We start from the raw sequence: 15229 nt of genomic DNA, 5'->3' as shown, positions 1-15229 counted from the left end.
AAATGGAGGGAAAAGGAGGATGTTGATTCATTCTTACCATTTTTTGGTTTGATAATTTTGAGTATATTACATGATTATTCATTAAACGGGAATAATGATTCATTAATTCATTAGTAAGAAATGATTATTCGTTCAGTCGGTACTTAAGTACGTACTCAGAAATAGTTTGTTACAATTATGTAGGCCGCTCTAAAAGTAACAGCTTCCATTTATTTCCACGGAAACGACAACAGATACAAAGAGCATAAGAGCACCATTTGGTAGAGCAAATTCTCAGCTTCAAAACATTATTTTTCGCCACGGTCACCACCATTAGCTATGTGTTTTCACTAGCAGTGAACATGAGCCTGCATGCTGCACTCCAAAAACGAATTATCTGCATGGCTGTGTGGAACATGGCTTGTCTTTCATGTCACTGCCATCACAGCTGAAACACACCACCCACTGTGCTCCCATCTACTGGCTTCTGTAAATGTTCTGCAAGTGCCAGTGAATGACTATGGGTGCAGTTTTTTTCTGCGTGGAGGAATTCAGTGGCATGTTTGCTTCATAACGCACTTCTGTGTCAGGCACCATTTTGTCAGATTGCCCCTTTGCTGCCCCCATCACAGAGCAACAGAGGATGCGGAATATTGGCTCGAAGGTTCAGCCCCTACTGCCGTATCACCAACATCCACCTCTGCTGTTGTGGGCTGACATAATCAAATCGGGGGCATTACTTTTGGAGCAGCCCTCATACAGAGGAAGAATCATGGGATGGTTTTGATTGGAAGAAATCCTGAAGCTCATCTGGTTCCAACTGCTGTGGGCATGGACACCTTTCATTAGATCAGGTTGCCCAACCTGGCCTTGAGCACTGCCACGGATGGGACGTCCGTAGCTTTGTTGGGCAGCAGGTGCCAGTGCCTCACCATACTCACAGTATAGAATTTTCTTCTTTATATCTAACTTAAATCTGCCCTCTTTTAGTTAAAAGGCAGTGCACCTTGTTGTTTCAATACATTCCTGGGTCTCTTCCCCGTCTTTCTTGCAGACACCCTTTAGGTACTGAAAGGCCTTCTCTTTTCCAAGTTGAATAACCCCAGTTCTCTCAGCTTCTCTTCACAGGAGAGGTAATCCAGCCTCTGGTCATCCTCGTGTCATTATTTTAGCTTTTTAGCAATTCTGAGAAGTTTGGTCACCTTTCTGAGTTACTGTTTAAAGTCCTGTATTCTATCCAGTAGACCCAGTCAGTTGAGAAACTGAGGCAACCATTGTTTTCTGAAGTTTTTGTTTCTGAAGATTTTGGAGAGGTATTGCTTGTCCTTAAGAGTTTAGAGTAAAAACTGAAGGCAAAAGTTTACCTTAGGGACCGTAAAATCACAAAACACATAAATGGAGTTGATAAGATACTTTTTTAGCATGGCAGAATTCTGAAATTTCATTCAGAAGTGATTGGTGAATGGAGTAATGGCAGGTTCATGGAGTAATGAAATAGGATTTTTTTTCTACTTTCTACCAAGTAGGTGGATCATATGCACTTTGCATCCCAGCTTGTTGTGCAGTTACGAAAAGCAGTATGGGTTTCTCAGATATACCAAATGTTTTGATTGACCTTAAGTTTAGGAATTTAAAAATTCAAGCAAGGAAAGTAGTGTTTAAAAAATAAGAGATATGGAGTCTTCTTCCTTTGACGTGATTGTCTTTAGTAGTCAGAATGCCAAGTGCATACAAGGCATGGTATTAGAGGCTGTATAGTGGCATTAGAAGCACTGTATCAGAGCTATATGATTTTTTTCTTTGGAGAAAGTAAAATGAACCCACTGGTACTGGTTCCTTTTCTGTGTTGCACAGAAGCCTTGAATCTGGGAAGTCGTGTTGCACACCAGCCCACCTTAGGTCTCCTCCTCAGGGGGGATTTGGTTTGCCCCCATCAGACCCCAGACTACTCATAAAAGTCCTGGTGGCAAGTCATTGTCTTTAGGTGGGCTTTCTATCCAAGCAAGGTGCAGCAGTGAGGATTGTTTCTTAAGCCGCAAGAGATGAACTATTTCAGGTTAAGTGTCTGTAGTAGGGTTGGTACAGGTAGTTTAAGAAGCCTGCGTATTAAATTTAAAAAAAAAAAAAAAAGCCTTTCAAGGCATCAACAAGCTCTTATTTTTTGCAAGGCCACACTGTTCAGGCTGGAAACTTTCTTGCTTTATTACTGGCCGTTCAGAATAATTTCGTAACGTGAACCTTTTGAAGTTCAGGAGTTCCTGTGGTATGATGTCTTCCTTCAATACAGTGTTTCAGACAAAATATTGGATCTGTAACTTTGGCCAATGAGGCTCTTCCAAAAGTACTTGTAGCATGCTATGAAATCAAGCGTTTCAGCTGAAATCGGGATTAAAAACAACTGCTTTTTCTGGCTGTGCTGTCCCTGGTCTTTGCTATTCAGGGCAGTGGATAACTTTCCATGCAGTATATATGAGAATTTCTGATTTCTGTGCAGAAACTGATTTCACCAGTAATGAACTGCAGGTTCCAACACTTGCAGTAGTCGTAGTGCACACGAATGTGGTTTTGTTCCTACGCAGTATTGGCTCAGTCTGCAGTAAGTGAGAATAAGATGCGTTGTTTCCTATTGCTGCTATGAAAATGCCATCATCTATTAGAGAGTCATAAATTCTAGATGTGGATTTTCTAATGGCCTAATGCAGACCAGGGGATCTCGTATGAATCTGTACCACCATTCAGACTGCCACATTTTCTTACAAGTTGTTATAATAAAATTCAAAATAATTACATGCCAGAATGAACACGTATCCTTTGAATGATAAGGGAACAGCAATTTAACGTGCATTGCGCTTTGAAGCTCAGGAGAAAAGGTGTTCTCGTAAACAGCTGGGATTTAAAAGGAGTCTGTATTGTGCCAAGTAAATTATAGGAATGAGGGAAACTTCATTATTTGTACTTCGAGTGCGTGATACAGTCCTTCTAAAAGTAAAGCACTTGCATAGCATACTTCCTGAAATCTGCCATTTTCTTTACAAACAACTAAATAACATCTGTTGGGAATGAAACAGCATGTGTTACAAGCAGGAAATCAGCAGAGGGAGCACAAGTTAACAAACAGAATTGTATTCAGCGTGATGGGCTCGTGATGGTAATGGTTCCAGTGCACAAACAGTGAATAATCAAATACTTGTTTGCTTTGTACTCTTGAGAGAATTAATTACTGTTGTGTTTTCATACTAGCAACTTAGATACTCTTATATTGTAATCTGTATAATGATATTTCTAGAAGCATACAGAACTTGTCAAGTAGATCTGAGCTGTGATCCTTAGGACTATTTTGTGAACCACAGATAGGGAAGGGTGAAAAGTTGCTTCGCTCTTAGCAGTTGATTCAGAGGCAGTTGGAGTTAGTTATAGTTGACCTCTTGCTTTCTTTCATTGCCTAATAAGGAAGTACCTTTTGCAAATAAATGTCTTCCGTTCATCTCTGGGTGGCTGGAGGAAGGGAAGGAGGTGGAGGAACTCTGGTCACTCTGCAGTGCCCTGATCTTCAGGTTTGTGAAATTGAGGTTCCTGCTCTCCTTGACACGAGTTTGGCCCAACACAAGTGAGAAGGTAATTTGGAGGAACCGTGTTTAATTTTTAAGGATTCTTAACCTTAATAGTTACAGTGAGTTTTTAAAAATGTGTGCATCTGAGATGGCATTAATAATTCATGCGTGTTTCATTAAAAAAAGAAAAAAGAACAAACTGTCTGTATAGTCATTAAATCCTTACTTGGATAAGATCATCAAAGTTTAGATGACCTAATATAGTACATTGTTGGGATCATAATACGCTGCTTGAAAAAAAATAGCTTGTGATTTGGTTTTGATTCTGACAATACTCAAAAGGATTTGTTATGTCTTACAGACCTTTCTACAAACTACTAATGGGATGAACACAATATATCACTTTTATAATAGTGAGCTATTAAAGGCAAACATAAAGCAGTCTGAAGCCCATAAGTGCTGCCAACAGCTCCTGCTTTAATGAATTCCCTTTTAGATGTCCATTAAATGCTCATGGCAAATGTACTCATAATGGAAATGGCAAATCTAAATGGGTAGATATGAATAATCCATGGAGTTTAAATTCTGTTTATGATCATCTTCACATTTAGTTTTCAAGACAACGCAGTTTAGTTTTCATTACAGTTTGGAATAAAGAGGACAGGGAGTAATTGATTGCTTCAAGCAGATTAAAATCAATGGGTTGCTTTTCAAAGAACCCGTTCAATGCAGTAATTTCAACTTTAAACATTGATTTAGGAAACTCTGCACAAAATGTTTTGTGCTGTGTGAACTTTTATGTGGAAAGACTAATACTAATTTTATTTCTATATATCTCTATATAGAAATATATAGAGGTTGTTATCAGTATGTGCATGAGTAAATAGTGATCTATATTAAGTCATTCTGATATTATTGCACTCATATAATGAATCAATGAGATTCCCGTCATCATTGTAATACTGTTTGTAACCCATTAGCACAGAGAAATTACAGCCCATCATACATCATTACTGTGATTGAGGCTTTATTACCATATTCTCAAATTGCTTGCTTGCCATAAAACTAAATAGACACCAGACAACTATAGGTAGACGATAGACTGCATTATTGTGCTGAAATAATGAGGGATTATTGTTGCATAATGGGGCACAACTTATGAGGAAAATAAGCGTGGCAGCAAAGGACAACTTGAGTGTTTTTAATGTTTGTTGATACTACTTTAAAGGTCAAATATATTCGTTATGATCCAGTTACTGTTTCCTTATTTCATGAATCGTACCCTTTTCATATTTCTTTTATATTTAAGCAGTTAAAACGTGAGAACTGCACTGCAGCATTCACCTCCAGAGACAAATTGACATCTTTTGCCATACTGATGTGGCTTTGGAGGGACGGGCAGGGTGATACAGCATCCATAGCGATTTTCAGTTTTATTATATTGTGCAAAAAGAAATGGAAGAAAAACTACACCAGCAGACATCAGCTGATAAGAACTGATTAAATTCTTCAAGCAGAACAGAGGCAAAACATGCATTAGGAATTCTAGGAGCTGTAGTGAAAGTTCTCAGGTTCTCATGATCCTAGGTGGAAAAAGCTCAATTTGGAAACTTAACAATCCCTCCTTAAAGAGCTGTAAACTTTTACTATACAGCAGGAGAACCCATGGCATGCTCTTAAAGTAAGTAGTGTTGCCATGTTCTTGTTTGCTTGCTTCTCTCCCAGCTTGCTTGCATGCTCTTTCTCCTTAATGACCTTCATCGCTGCTTCTTTCACAACGAATGTCTACTGTGATGTGTCCCTTTAGTGACTTGAAATGTCACTGGAGTTAACTCATTCATAAAAGCAGAGCTTTTCTTGTGTAGAATATAAGATAGTTGATAACTGGCTTTGTTATGACTAGGCCTAGTTGCGCCATTTGGCTTAGAAGTAGTGGAAACATTCAGGGTTTCTGAAGTGGTTCCAAGCTATTACACTAATCAATTCCTTCTCCATCAGCAGGGCCTACAAGCCTTGTTTATGTTCAGGTACCAAGGCATGCACATGTCAGCCCTATTTTGAGAAGAGACATAGAGAAATGGATGTTACCAACCATAGTGAAAATGTAATTACTGTTTCAGGGAGCTTGTAGTCATTTGCAGTGGGAAACAACAAATAGGAAAGCAGGGCTACAGGGCTGTGTCCCTGTGTGGGTGTGTATCATCTTGTTACAGGACCTGAATCATTGGCTGCTGAGTGATGGTAAATCTTCACGGCTGCTCCTCTGTAGCTCAACCAGGATCCCAGGGATTCAGCTCTGCACTCCTAACTCGTGTTTTCATTCTCCACAGCAGCTGTGTTGATTCTAGTAACTTATTAAAAACTGACATCATATCTATTGCTGTCCTAACCCTGCCACAGATTTGATTCTACACTCTTGAAAATTCTGTCCTGTGTGTGCCCACTGCAGCCATGGGCATCCAGCTCTTGAACTTGTATTCCTTGGTTTGCTTTCCCAGATGACAGGTTACTGCAAAGAAAACAGACATGTTTGGCTATCTGAGGCCTAAAGTTTGAAGTACACTGCTGCTTTTTCTAAAAGCAGGGATAGTCATCAGTGTCAGTTTGGGAGAACTGTTTTGATAGGTGTTTTAGGGTGGAGATAGATATGTTTTTGCCTGTCTGGCTTTCTGTGGCAAGGTCAAAAAGAAGTAACTGACAGCCCTTCTTATTTACTGGTGACTGATACTTAGGCCTTCCTGCCATGAGATGTTAGAGGGAAGATTTTATTCCCCATTTGTTTCCATGAGAGTTCAAAAGGTTCTGAATAGAAAAAGACACTGTTTCGGTGGTGACAGGAAGTTGTTCTTCTGTCAGTGATGTTGTAACATCCTTTATGCTAGCCTCCTCAGCGGGATCCAGATCTTCACAGCCTTCTAAATCTGAGCAGTGCCATCTTTCGTTAGTATTCAGTTCATCCCTCCTAGATCTTTCCAGAATGTTCCAGCGAAATGTAGCTGTTTCTCTCCTTGGGAAGGTGAATCTTGCTCATGAAAAATTCTGAGTAGCTGAATTTTTATGTGGTCAAAGGGATGTAAGCATTTGGATTACAAGGAGTTGGGAAAAAACAAACAAACAAACAACTTCTTAAGGCTCGGTTATCTCCATGCAGGGTTGGTGGAAAAGAACAATATCCAGTAATAAAACTTCTCAGATCCTATGAAAGTGAAGCCACTTTTTTTTCCTTGCATCCTCGTACTTCCTTCCAGATGCATCAACATTTGTCCCCACACTGAAAAGTTAGTTTGTTCTTCACTTTTGCTGAGTGGTTATCTGAAGCTTTCAGTGACATAAACGTGAATCTTTGTTACTACTTGTTTTTTCTCACTGTACAGAGAATTATTATTCCTAAGGAAAAAATAGGGGAAAATCAAAGGGAATTTTTGAGATGTGTAGTTAGAATAGCCATATCGTGTGTTTTCCCTTTCTAAGTTCATTACCTCTAGCACTCAGTGAAATGGTGCTGGACGTAGTTTGCACTGAAGAATCACATCAAGCATGCTGCAGTAATCGCTTAACTCTAACCTTGTAGACTCTATATTTACTAAAGGGAAAAAAACAACCTGTCCTTAAGTAATAGGCTGTATTTACAATTGCAGCAAGACACGTAAGTGGGCCTGGTACTGCAGGGAGTTCTGAATACTGATAAGTCATGTCATGTGACTAAAAAGCTGATTGTGTGTTGTTGATTTATGCATAGGAAAAACAATCTATTGGAAGGGGAATCCTTGTCGATGTCACAGCTCTAGGAATTAGCTTTAATGAAGCTTGACAGTATGGTTTCATGGTCCACCTAAGTTGATTTAAAACCATCTGTGGCTGGAAAGATAATTCTGTCCTTTTTCTATCTTGCCTGAATTGCCATTGCAGCTCATATGACTGTATAGTTAAGATTTCTTCTTTTTAGAATTGGTTTTTAGCTGTGACTGTATAATTCATAATGTCCAGGCAGGAAAGCAATTGGGAGCTACTGCAGATCTGCCTGTCTGGCAAGCAGAGCCGTTTGGCAGTCAATTGTGAAAAGCATGCCTATAAATCATTATTCATTGATGTTTATTTATACTGTTCTGTTATTCTCAGCAACGTGTGCAGGTGTCAGAAACGAGTTTTAAAATACAGTCATTTGTTTTCCAACTTCCTTTTCAGTTTTACTTGCAGATTTCCAAATAAAGCTAGAGATCTTAATTCGAGACTTACGAAGTTATACTGAAATAAAAATCTTAAAAGTTGATGAAGTCTCATTGAGTTCTGTAAGACAGTGCATCTTCTGTAAGCTCCTGTACTGCTGTGTACCTGACCGCTGAGCTTTTAGTGGAGTCACAGAACGTCCTGAGCTGGAAGGGACCCATTGGGATCATTGAGTCCAACCTGTGGCTCCATACAGCCCCAACCAGAATCCAAGCCCTGTGTCTCAGGCTGGGGTCCAAATGCTCCCTGAGCTCTGGCAGCTGATGGCCGTGCCCCCCGCCCTGTGGCCCTGTCCCTCACCCCCTCCCTGCCCTGGCACAGCCCCATGCTGTTCCCTCGGCTCCGTTGTTTTCACCAGAGAGCAGAGCTCAGCGCTGCCCCTCAGCTCCCCCTCTTTTTAGAGCATAAAATCATGGTGATAGTCCATATTTCTGCATTACAACTCATGGACTTCCTAATAGATGCCAGTGAAATAATCAGTTTAGAGCGTGCGGTTATTGAGAGGCAGCGAGTGACCTGATGTGCAATCGCTTTTAGTAGGGCTTTTGGAGGTGCATGCTTTTTAACCAAGTGCATCTGAACTTTGATTTACTTCCATTTGGCATAAATTAACTATGTCATTTTGCTTCCTAAAGAAGTAGGTGCAGTGCCTATTAACCGCAGTGACTGTTAGATAGCAGTCCGATAGAAAGATAGAGGAGGAAATGATGGTTTTGTTGTTTATGGCCAACCGTCCATAAAACACATATATTTGAGATATTTTTAACTCAGGTATGTACGTAAAGAGCATTCTGTGTTAATAATTAAAAAAAAAAAAAGAAACATGCTTGATTCTCATAAATAGAATGTATTAGGCTTTAAAAACCTGAAGAAGAGGTTTTGTCAGTGGTTTATTTGCTGGTGAGCAGTTTTCACTGTTCAGATGCTGACAGATGGTAAGAGTTGCTGTTTTCTTTACCTGGATGTGTAGCTCTGATATTCAGCTTGCCATGCTTCTCCTTTGCAGCTGTAAACCTGCTTACAGTCCCCTTCACTGTTAAAGCAACTTCCTTATCTCAAGCAAAGAAATACTTTGAAGTAATAATGTTATCCTAATATATTGGTAGAAGTTTACGTAATTCCATTATCTCTTTAATGGGCATTAGTTTAGATGGATCTTTTCCATTGTCCTCTGGCCCTTTCATCGTGAATTGGTTAGCTCAGTTCTAAATGAGCCAGTCTCTTATTTCTTCAAAGGGAGATGTCTTACAAAGGGTGGGATATTTAGGGAGCAATCTGTGCTGGCTAGTATTCTTTTCTTTAGTTTGAGACAGCTGTAATTGCAAACATCTCACAGATTGCGGTGTTGCTTTTTAATAGTTGTGATTCCTGACAGCAAATATCTTCCTGTTAAGTTTGGAGAATCTTATTTCTCTTAAGGTCAGGCAATCCTTTCATATAATTGCAGAAAGAGTCTCTGCCTATTTCTTGGTGGTGTCATTTTTACGTAAGAGTGCCTTTTGTCCCAGAATGACAAACGAAGCCTTGGATTTTTGTCTTTTTTCACACTTGTTTGGTGATCTTATGATTGTGTTTCCACTTAGGCAGCTAGTGGAAATCACAGAACTTGTTTGCTTGTTTCTCAAAAATCCTGGGATACGTTGTCTAATAATTCAACTTATTTGTTTCAAAGACTTTTTAAAACACTCTGTTGACGAAGGATTTGACTCAAGTTCTGGCTACTTAGATTTAACATATTACTGCATTTAGTTTGCTCGTCAAAAGTGGAGAACATTTAATATTTATTCATAACAAAGGTATTAGAGAAGCTGTCAATAAATTTTCCGTCATAATTGAATCACGCGATATCTAAATTGTTGATAATATGATCTGCTCGTTAAACAAAAGTGTCTGGAGAAAATGATGGATTAATTGACTGATGGCTAAGGTTTCTCTCAAATATAATGGTTTACCCAGTTTGATTTGATTTGTGTAAAATAACTTTCTCTAATAAACAATTTGCTCAGAGGCAATAGAAGAAATGAATGGTTATCAAACCAAACTTAATTAGTCTATCCTAGATTGATATTACTTGGGGAGTCTTCGTTTTAATTGTGGAAGGCTGGATGCAAAGAGTTTGGTTCATTATATTTTTCCTGTATAAACACTATTGTGTAACTACCTATGGAATATAACATGTGAATTCATTTTAATAAATGCTTGTAAAGTGAATTAGCTAATTATACCAGGCTAAAAATGATTCCTTTAATTATTTTAGATATTTAACCAGTACTTCAATTTTATTATTGTTATTCTGTAAGCATGATTTGTGTTGGCTCTGCCAAACTAATTAGAATATGTAACTTTCACACTTTCAGCAGTTTTTTAATGCTCATAGTCGATTCTTCTCTGAAGAACACATTTCTGTTTTCAAAATATTCCAGTGATTCAAATATGTTGGCATTCAAACGATGAAGAAATTTGTAGAACTGAGCGGTATTTGAAATACGAGGAACAACTGTTTGGAAAAGAAACTCAATTTCAGAAAAGTTCGTGGAGCTCAAGATCCTTGAATTTTGTCAAGTGAAGGAGAAAACCACTTTCTTTTCCTCAGAAATGGGACCAGAAAGTTAAATCCCACTGTTTTCCAAGGTGAAGTACATTCTTTGTGGCATCAGTATGTAGAAACCTGCACAAACCAGGAGCAGCCAAATAGCAATTGGTCGTAAAGGCTTCCAATTCATTTAGTCTGAATAATTTCCTTTTTCCTTAAAATAAAGAAATAAGTAAAATTACCCACAACATTTTCAAAGCATCTGCAGAAGGTTTGCAACATTTAAATTTAAATGTATGTGAGCAGGCTGTTGTTAGGAGCTGAGTTATGTGTGGAAAACAGAATGTTATTACTGAAGAGTAATTTAGGTGTTCTTAATATTATTCCTTTATGATTAATCTGGAGCTTCTAACAGCAGAAATTAATCTTCTTTATTGTTCCTTCTTGCACATGGAGTTTTCATTTCGACAGTCTCTTTTCTTAGTTGCCTTTAAATAGCATGGAAACTTAGTTTTATAGAAAGTAATACCAGTGATAAGGATCGTTCAGAAAATGAGGGCGGTGGTTGCTTTGTCTGTTGGTGGTCACTGAATGTGACTGCTCTGCCTCTGAGAAGTGGAGGTGTATATGCATGAACTTCTGCCATGAAGATGTCTGTCCTGATAACTTGAGTGACAGAAAACTGCTGCCAGGTGTCAGGATAGGCACATCATTGGAACAGAAAGAGGATCGACTTTGGCTTTATCATTTAACGTATTTTCATCATTTTCTTCTGTGATACAGCTACTTTACATTGCTTTATATTGGGATTATCCAGTCACGTGAAGGATGGCTCTTTAGCAGGTATGTGTACAGTCATTAATGTGACTCAGTTTCTCAAGAGGGTTTTTCAGAGCAAGATATTGAGAATTTATAGTCTATGTTGAATCATTGAAGACTGATGGAAAATTAACTTAAAAAGTAAAGTCAGCAAGTATCCGCACTGTACCTGCTTATCAAACTGTGTTAAATCTCATTAAAATCAGAGGGGATCTCATTGCTGCCTTGAGGTAGGGCCACATTTTCACTCCCAGGATTTTGGGAGAAGCCTGCTGTATGGTGTGTCTCCTTGTTCACAGAGGCAGGAGTATTTCTCATGGGAACTTACAGGAGTTCTGTGCTAGAGATCTGGAATTCTGGAGGTCCCGAACTGAATCTTGTTCTTTTGTTCTGATAATAAAAACTCTGCCTTTGGCTTTGGAAAAAATAAAATTCATATTTTTCAAATTTTGGTTTAATATGATTTCTTTATAATATTAAGTTCAATTAGTATCTCCTAATCAAGAAAAACCAAACATATGTCAGCTGCTGGTGATCTACCTCCCACAACTCAGCAGTGCAGTACAGAGACCACGTGGCCTCTAAATGATGTCCAAGAGAGAGGTTCTTGAATATGGGATTTACTTTTCAATTCACTGCTGTTGGATGTAATTCCGCCAAAAATATGACTTTAAGTTGACCTGCCACACTGAGCCAGTAAGTCTTCTGATAGAAAACCTGCTCAGGAGCTTGAGTGTTGTCTACAATGGCATAAGATTTGCAAACCTCAGGGACTCTGAGAGCTGAAAAAAGGAAATGGGGGGCCTTTTTGGGCAGCACTTTATTTTTGTTGTAAGTATGTGGTGTAGAAATTGGGGTTGAAATGTAGATCTCATGATCCGTCCTTAGTACGTATTTGCTGAACCTTTTGCTTTTTACAGAACGCCAGGTAATACTACTTTCTTCCACAGCCTGGCAGCATATTTTCTGCCTCATCTTTTGGCTATAGCAGTTGAGTAGTTAGAATAAATCCCAAAGATAGGGTAAGACTGGTGTCTGCTTTTTCTTATGGTTGGAGGAATTCAAGTCTTCATGTCTTCATAGCATTTTGTGAAGTAGCTAGAATGGGAGTTACCCTGTGTTGGAAGTGTCCTCCTTTCTTCTTGGTTAATCCATCCTGTTATGCAAGTAAAAGTGATGGATTGAAGAAGAATGAGAAAGCACCTCTGCACATAGTGGTTATCTTGTTTGGAATGAGAAGAATACATCTGCATTTAAAACTCATTGGTTTACATATAAAATAAAATGGCCCGGATAGGGATCTGAACCAACATGCTTGCCAGTCATGGAAGGCAATAAATCAGGGTGTAGGAAGTTTTATTGTAGTTCCACCTAATATTTATCATTAGAAGAATTATTAGTGTTAATTATTTTATTCAGCACGCTGTACCATTTTTGCACACAAATAATTACGTCATTCAGCAGTTCTACTCAAAATGTGTGAGCGAAAAGCTCCTGTACAAATTTGTGTCTCAAATGCAGGAAGTAGATTGCTTGAAAGATGTAAAGATCCATGGTACGTAGTGATCTTTACTTAAAAACAACAAAAAAAGAACAAGTCTAAATCATGGAAAATAATTGGATCAAATATGTGAGTTTTATTCCTGCGGCACCTAAAAGCTGAGATCTAAAATTAATATGTAAGAAATATTAAGGGGTATTTATATTACTGCAGGAAGTGATACTGTAAGGAGTGTTTTCTCTAGGATAAGGCATGAAAATGTTATATATGAAAATGTGTTCATATATTAAACTTGGATTTTATAGTGTTTATTCTTTCAGCAAGAGCAAATGTAATTTGCAGATCAAGTTCTTAAGTTGTAATAGCTAAGAAGTGCTTGTGATGTGCTTGGCTCGTGTTGTACAGTAATTGATGTGCTGAGTGTGTTTCACTTCGTTGACTAAGAAAGGCTTAAGCTGTGATAGTCTGTGTAATGTGCCTGTTTGTCCACATGTACTGTATAACAGCTGCACAACCATAAATTGCATGTTCTGTTGGTGTTCTGCAGTTAACATCACCACCACTGTGTACAGCAGGTGTAATGGTGATGGTTGTTCGGTTTCGTTCGATTCAACTGTGGCAGTTTCTACTACAGAATTTCAAAACTCACATGGATGAGAGCTGATTCTCGTTATGCTTCCCGAGTGTTCTGTGAGAACATCTGTAATTCCTCTGGAATGCATGGTTCTCTCCGTGGTCTCTGGTTGTGACACAATAGTGAAGAATCCACACCATAAAAATGCCTAGAAATCTGTCCCAGTTTTCTTCTGTGAGTCTCTGTAATAAACCAAGTGTAAGGAACTTGTGCTAATGTTGTGTTTTTACACAAGTCAGGAACTTGGATCCTTCAAACAACCTTTCCATATCAGAGTCTTGTTGGAACAAAGTGGGCTTCAAGAAAAGTTGACCTGTAACAAATGATAGCTCTGTATGTTGTTGCTTTGATTTTTAAAAGCCAACTGTATGGTTATTACTTAAAAGAGCAACAACTCTGGTTTTATTCTGCTTGGAGATTTTTAATGAAATGTGTTGAAAACTCACTGCATTTTAATAATAATCCTAGCGTGGTTCTACATAGCCTGTCACAGCATCGTCCTTTTTCTCTACTGTCATACCTCCTGTCATCTGTCTGTGCGGTGAAATCATAGCCTGGTCTTCAATTAGTTATTCTTACTGATAAACGTGAACTGACCATATTGCTTATACAAACCCAGGTACATACTCTTCTTTTCTTATTTCTGGGCCGGAGCACAGAATACTTGCTTACTTTTGTGGATGGAGTTGTGCAGAAATGAATTGTTTCCACTACAAACTGCAAATATGGTGTCGGGGCTTGAAGACAAGACTGAGCAGCCCCTTGGCACCTCCAGAGAGCAAGACAAGACTTTATCCATTTTTTGCTTTTGGAGTTTAGAACCCACTGAACATAGAGTCCTTCCTCTAACACTTGTGAAGATCTAATTTATGTATTTGTTGTCTTTTAAACTAGAGCAATCTTTTGTAATTAGCTTGGCAAGCTGAACCAAAATTTGAAAGCCATCTGCTTAAATAAACTCACCATTAGTTACAGCAAACTGCTGTTTTCACCCTTGGCCACCTTTGTACCTTATTGAAGATTTACTCTCACAGTTCATTACAGAGTTACTTGCAGGCTTCCAGTCACCCTGGAAGTTTGGCTGTACATGTGTTGGTTTCGTGCTTTTCCTCAGGATACAAGCAACCATTTAAAAGGTTGAAGAAAGTAATTAGTTTTAAGATTGAACGTGATAAGTTTATGAATGAAGTAATATTGTCTGGTTGCCTCTAGTAGCAGCGGTCTGGATAACAGGCCAGAGGAAGCCTCTTCAGGGGCTGTATTCTGTAGCCATCTTTTCATGTACGTAGATATTCAAATGCAGAATGGTCTCTGGTTTTAAATACTGTGTAGATAATTAGGAGTTATTTTCCTTTGGTTGTAGGGGACCCTTTGGTTGTTTTTTGGTTACCAGTGTAGTTGCTTTGTATTCAACAGCAGCTGTGAAGGTAATACTTTCTTCCTGGCTGAAGCTCAGAATAAAATAGAACCAATCCTTGTAATACTTGGGTTGTATAATAAATGGCATTTGAGAGTAAATAGAGGAGATGACTGCAAGCTTTAATGGAAAAAAGGTTTTTAAAAGGATTGTGTCAAACATAGTACAATAACTCTAAAATAAAGGGGGTTAAAGATGCAAAAGTGAAAGAATGTGCTCTTACCTGTTGCCAAATGTTTTTTCATGTATGCATTATACCTCTTTTTTGTAATGGTCAGTATTGCCCTTATTGTGTACTGTTTACATGTCTGACTTCTTGTTTGGATTTTACTTGGTGATTTGGTATTAATTTTTAATGTGAAAGCACTTAGCATTAGGAGTTTGACATTTTGTCTGACCTTAATCACCAAGAGGATCATGAGAGGTTTATTCAGTGGGAAGAGAACTGTTACAGCTCTGACAGAAATGATGGGAAATAAGTAAACAGCCTTTTAAATCTTCACCAGAAATCAATAGAGTTTAAAGATGATGGACGTTGGTGTTTTTTGCTGCTTAAGGACTTCAACCT

General features: G+C 38.5%; 1 long non-coding RNA gene across 4 annotated transcripts in view; it reads left to right on the top strand.

The window, feature by feature from the left end:
• LOC122185101 overlaps window positions 1–15229 on the top strand; it is a 90579-nt gene that overhangs the window by 39453 nt on the left and 35897 nt on the right. For all 4 annotated transcript variants that reach the window (XR_006180728.1, XR_006180726.1, XR_006180729.1 and 1 more), the window contains 2 exons: window positions 10181–10388; window positions 11074–11133. This is a non-coding gene — a long non-coding RNA (uncharacterized LOC122185101). The remainder of the gene's footprint in view (window positions 1–10180; window positions 10389–11073; window positions 11134–15229) is intronic.

The sequence above is a fragment of the Lagopus leucura genome, unplaced genomic scaffold (genome assembly GCF_019238085.1).
Source record: "Lagopus leucura isolate 7727_CA_CO unplaced genomic scaffold, USGS_WTPT01 Super-Scaffold_100027, whole genome shotgun sequence".
Classification (NCBI taxonomy): Eukaryota; Metazoa; Chordata; class Aves; order Galliformes; family Phasianidae; genus Lagopus; species Lagopus leucura.
The sequence above is the reverse complement of the archived record's forward strand: the minus strand, read 5'-3'. Positions and strand labels throughout refer to the sequence as shown.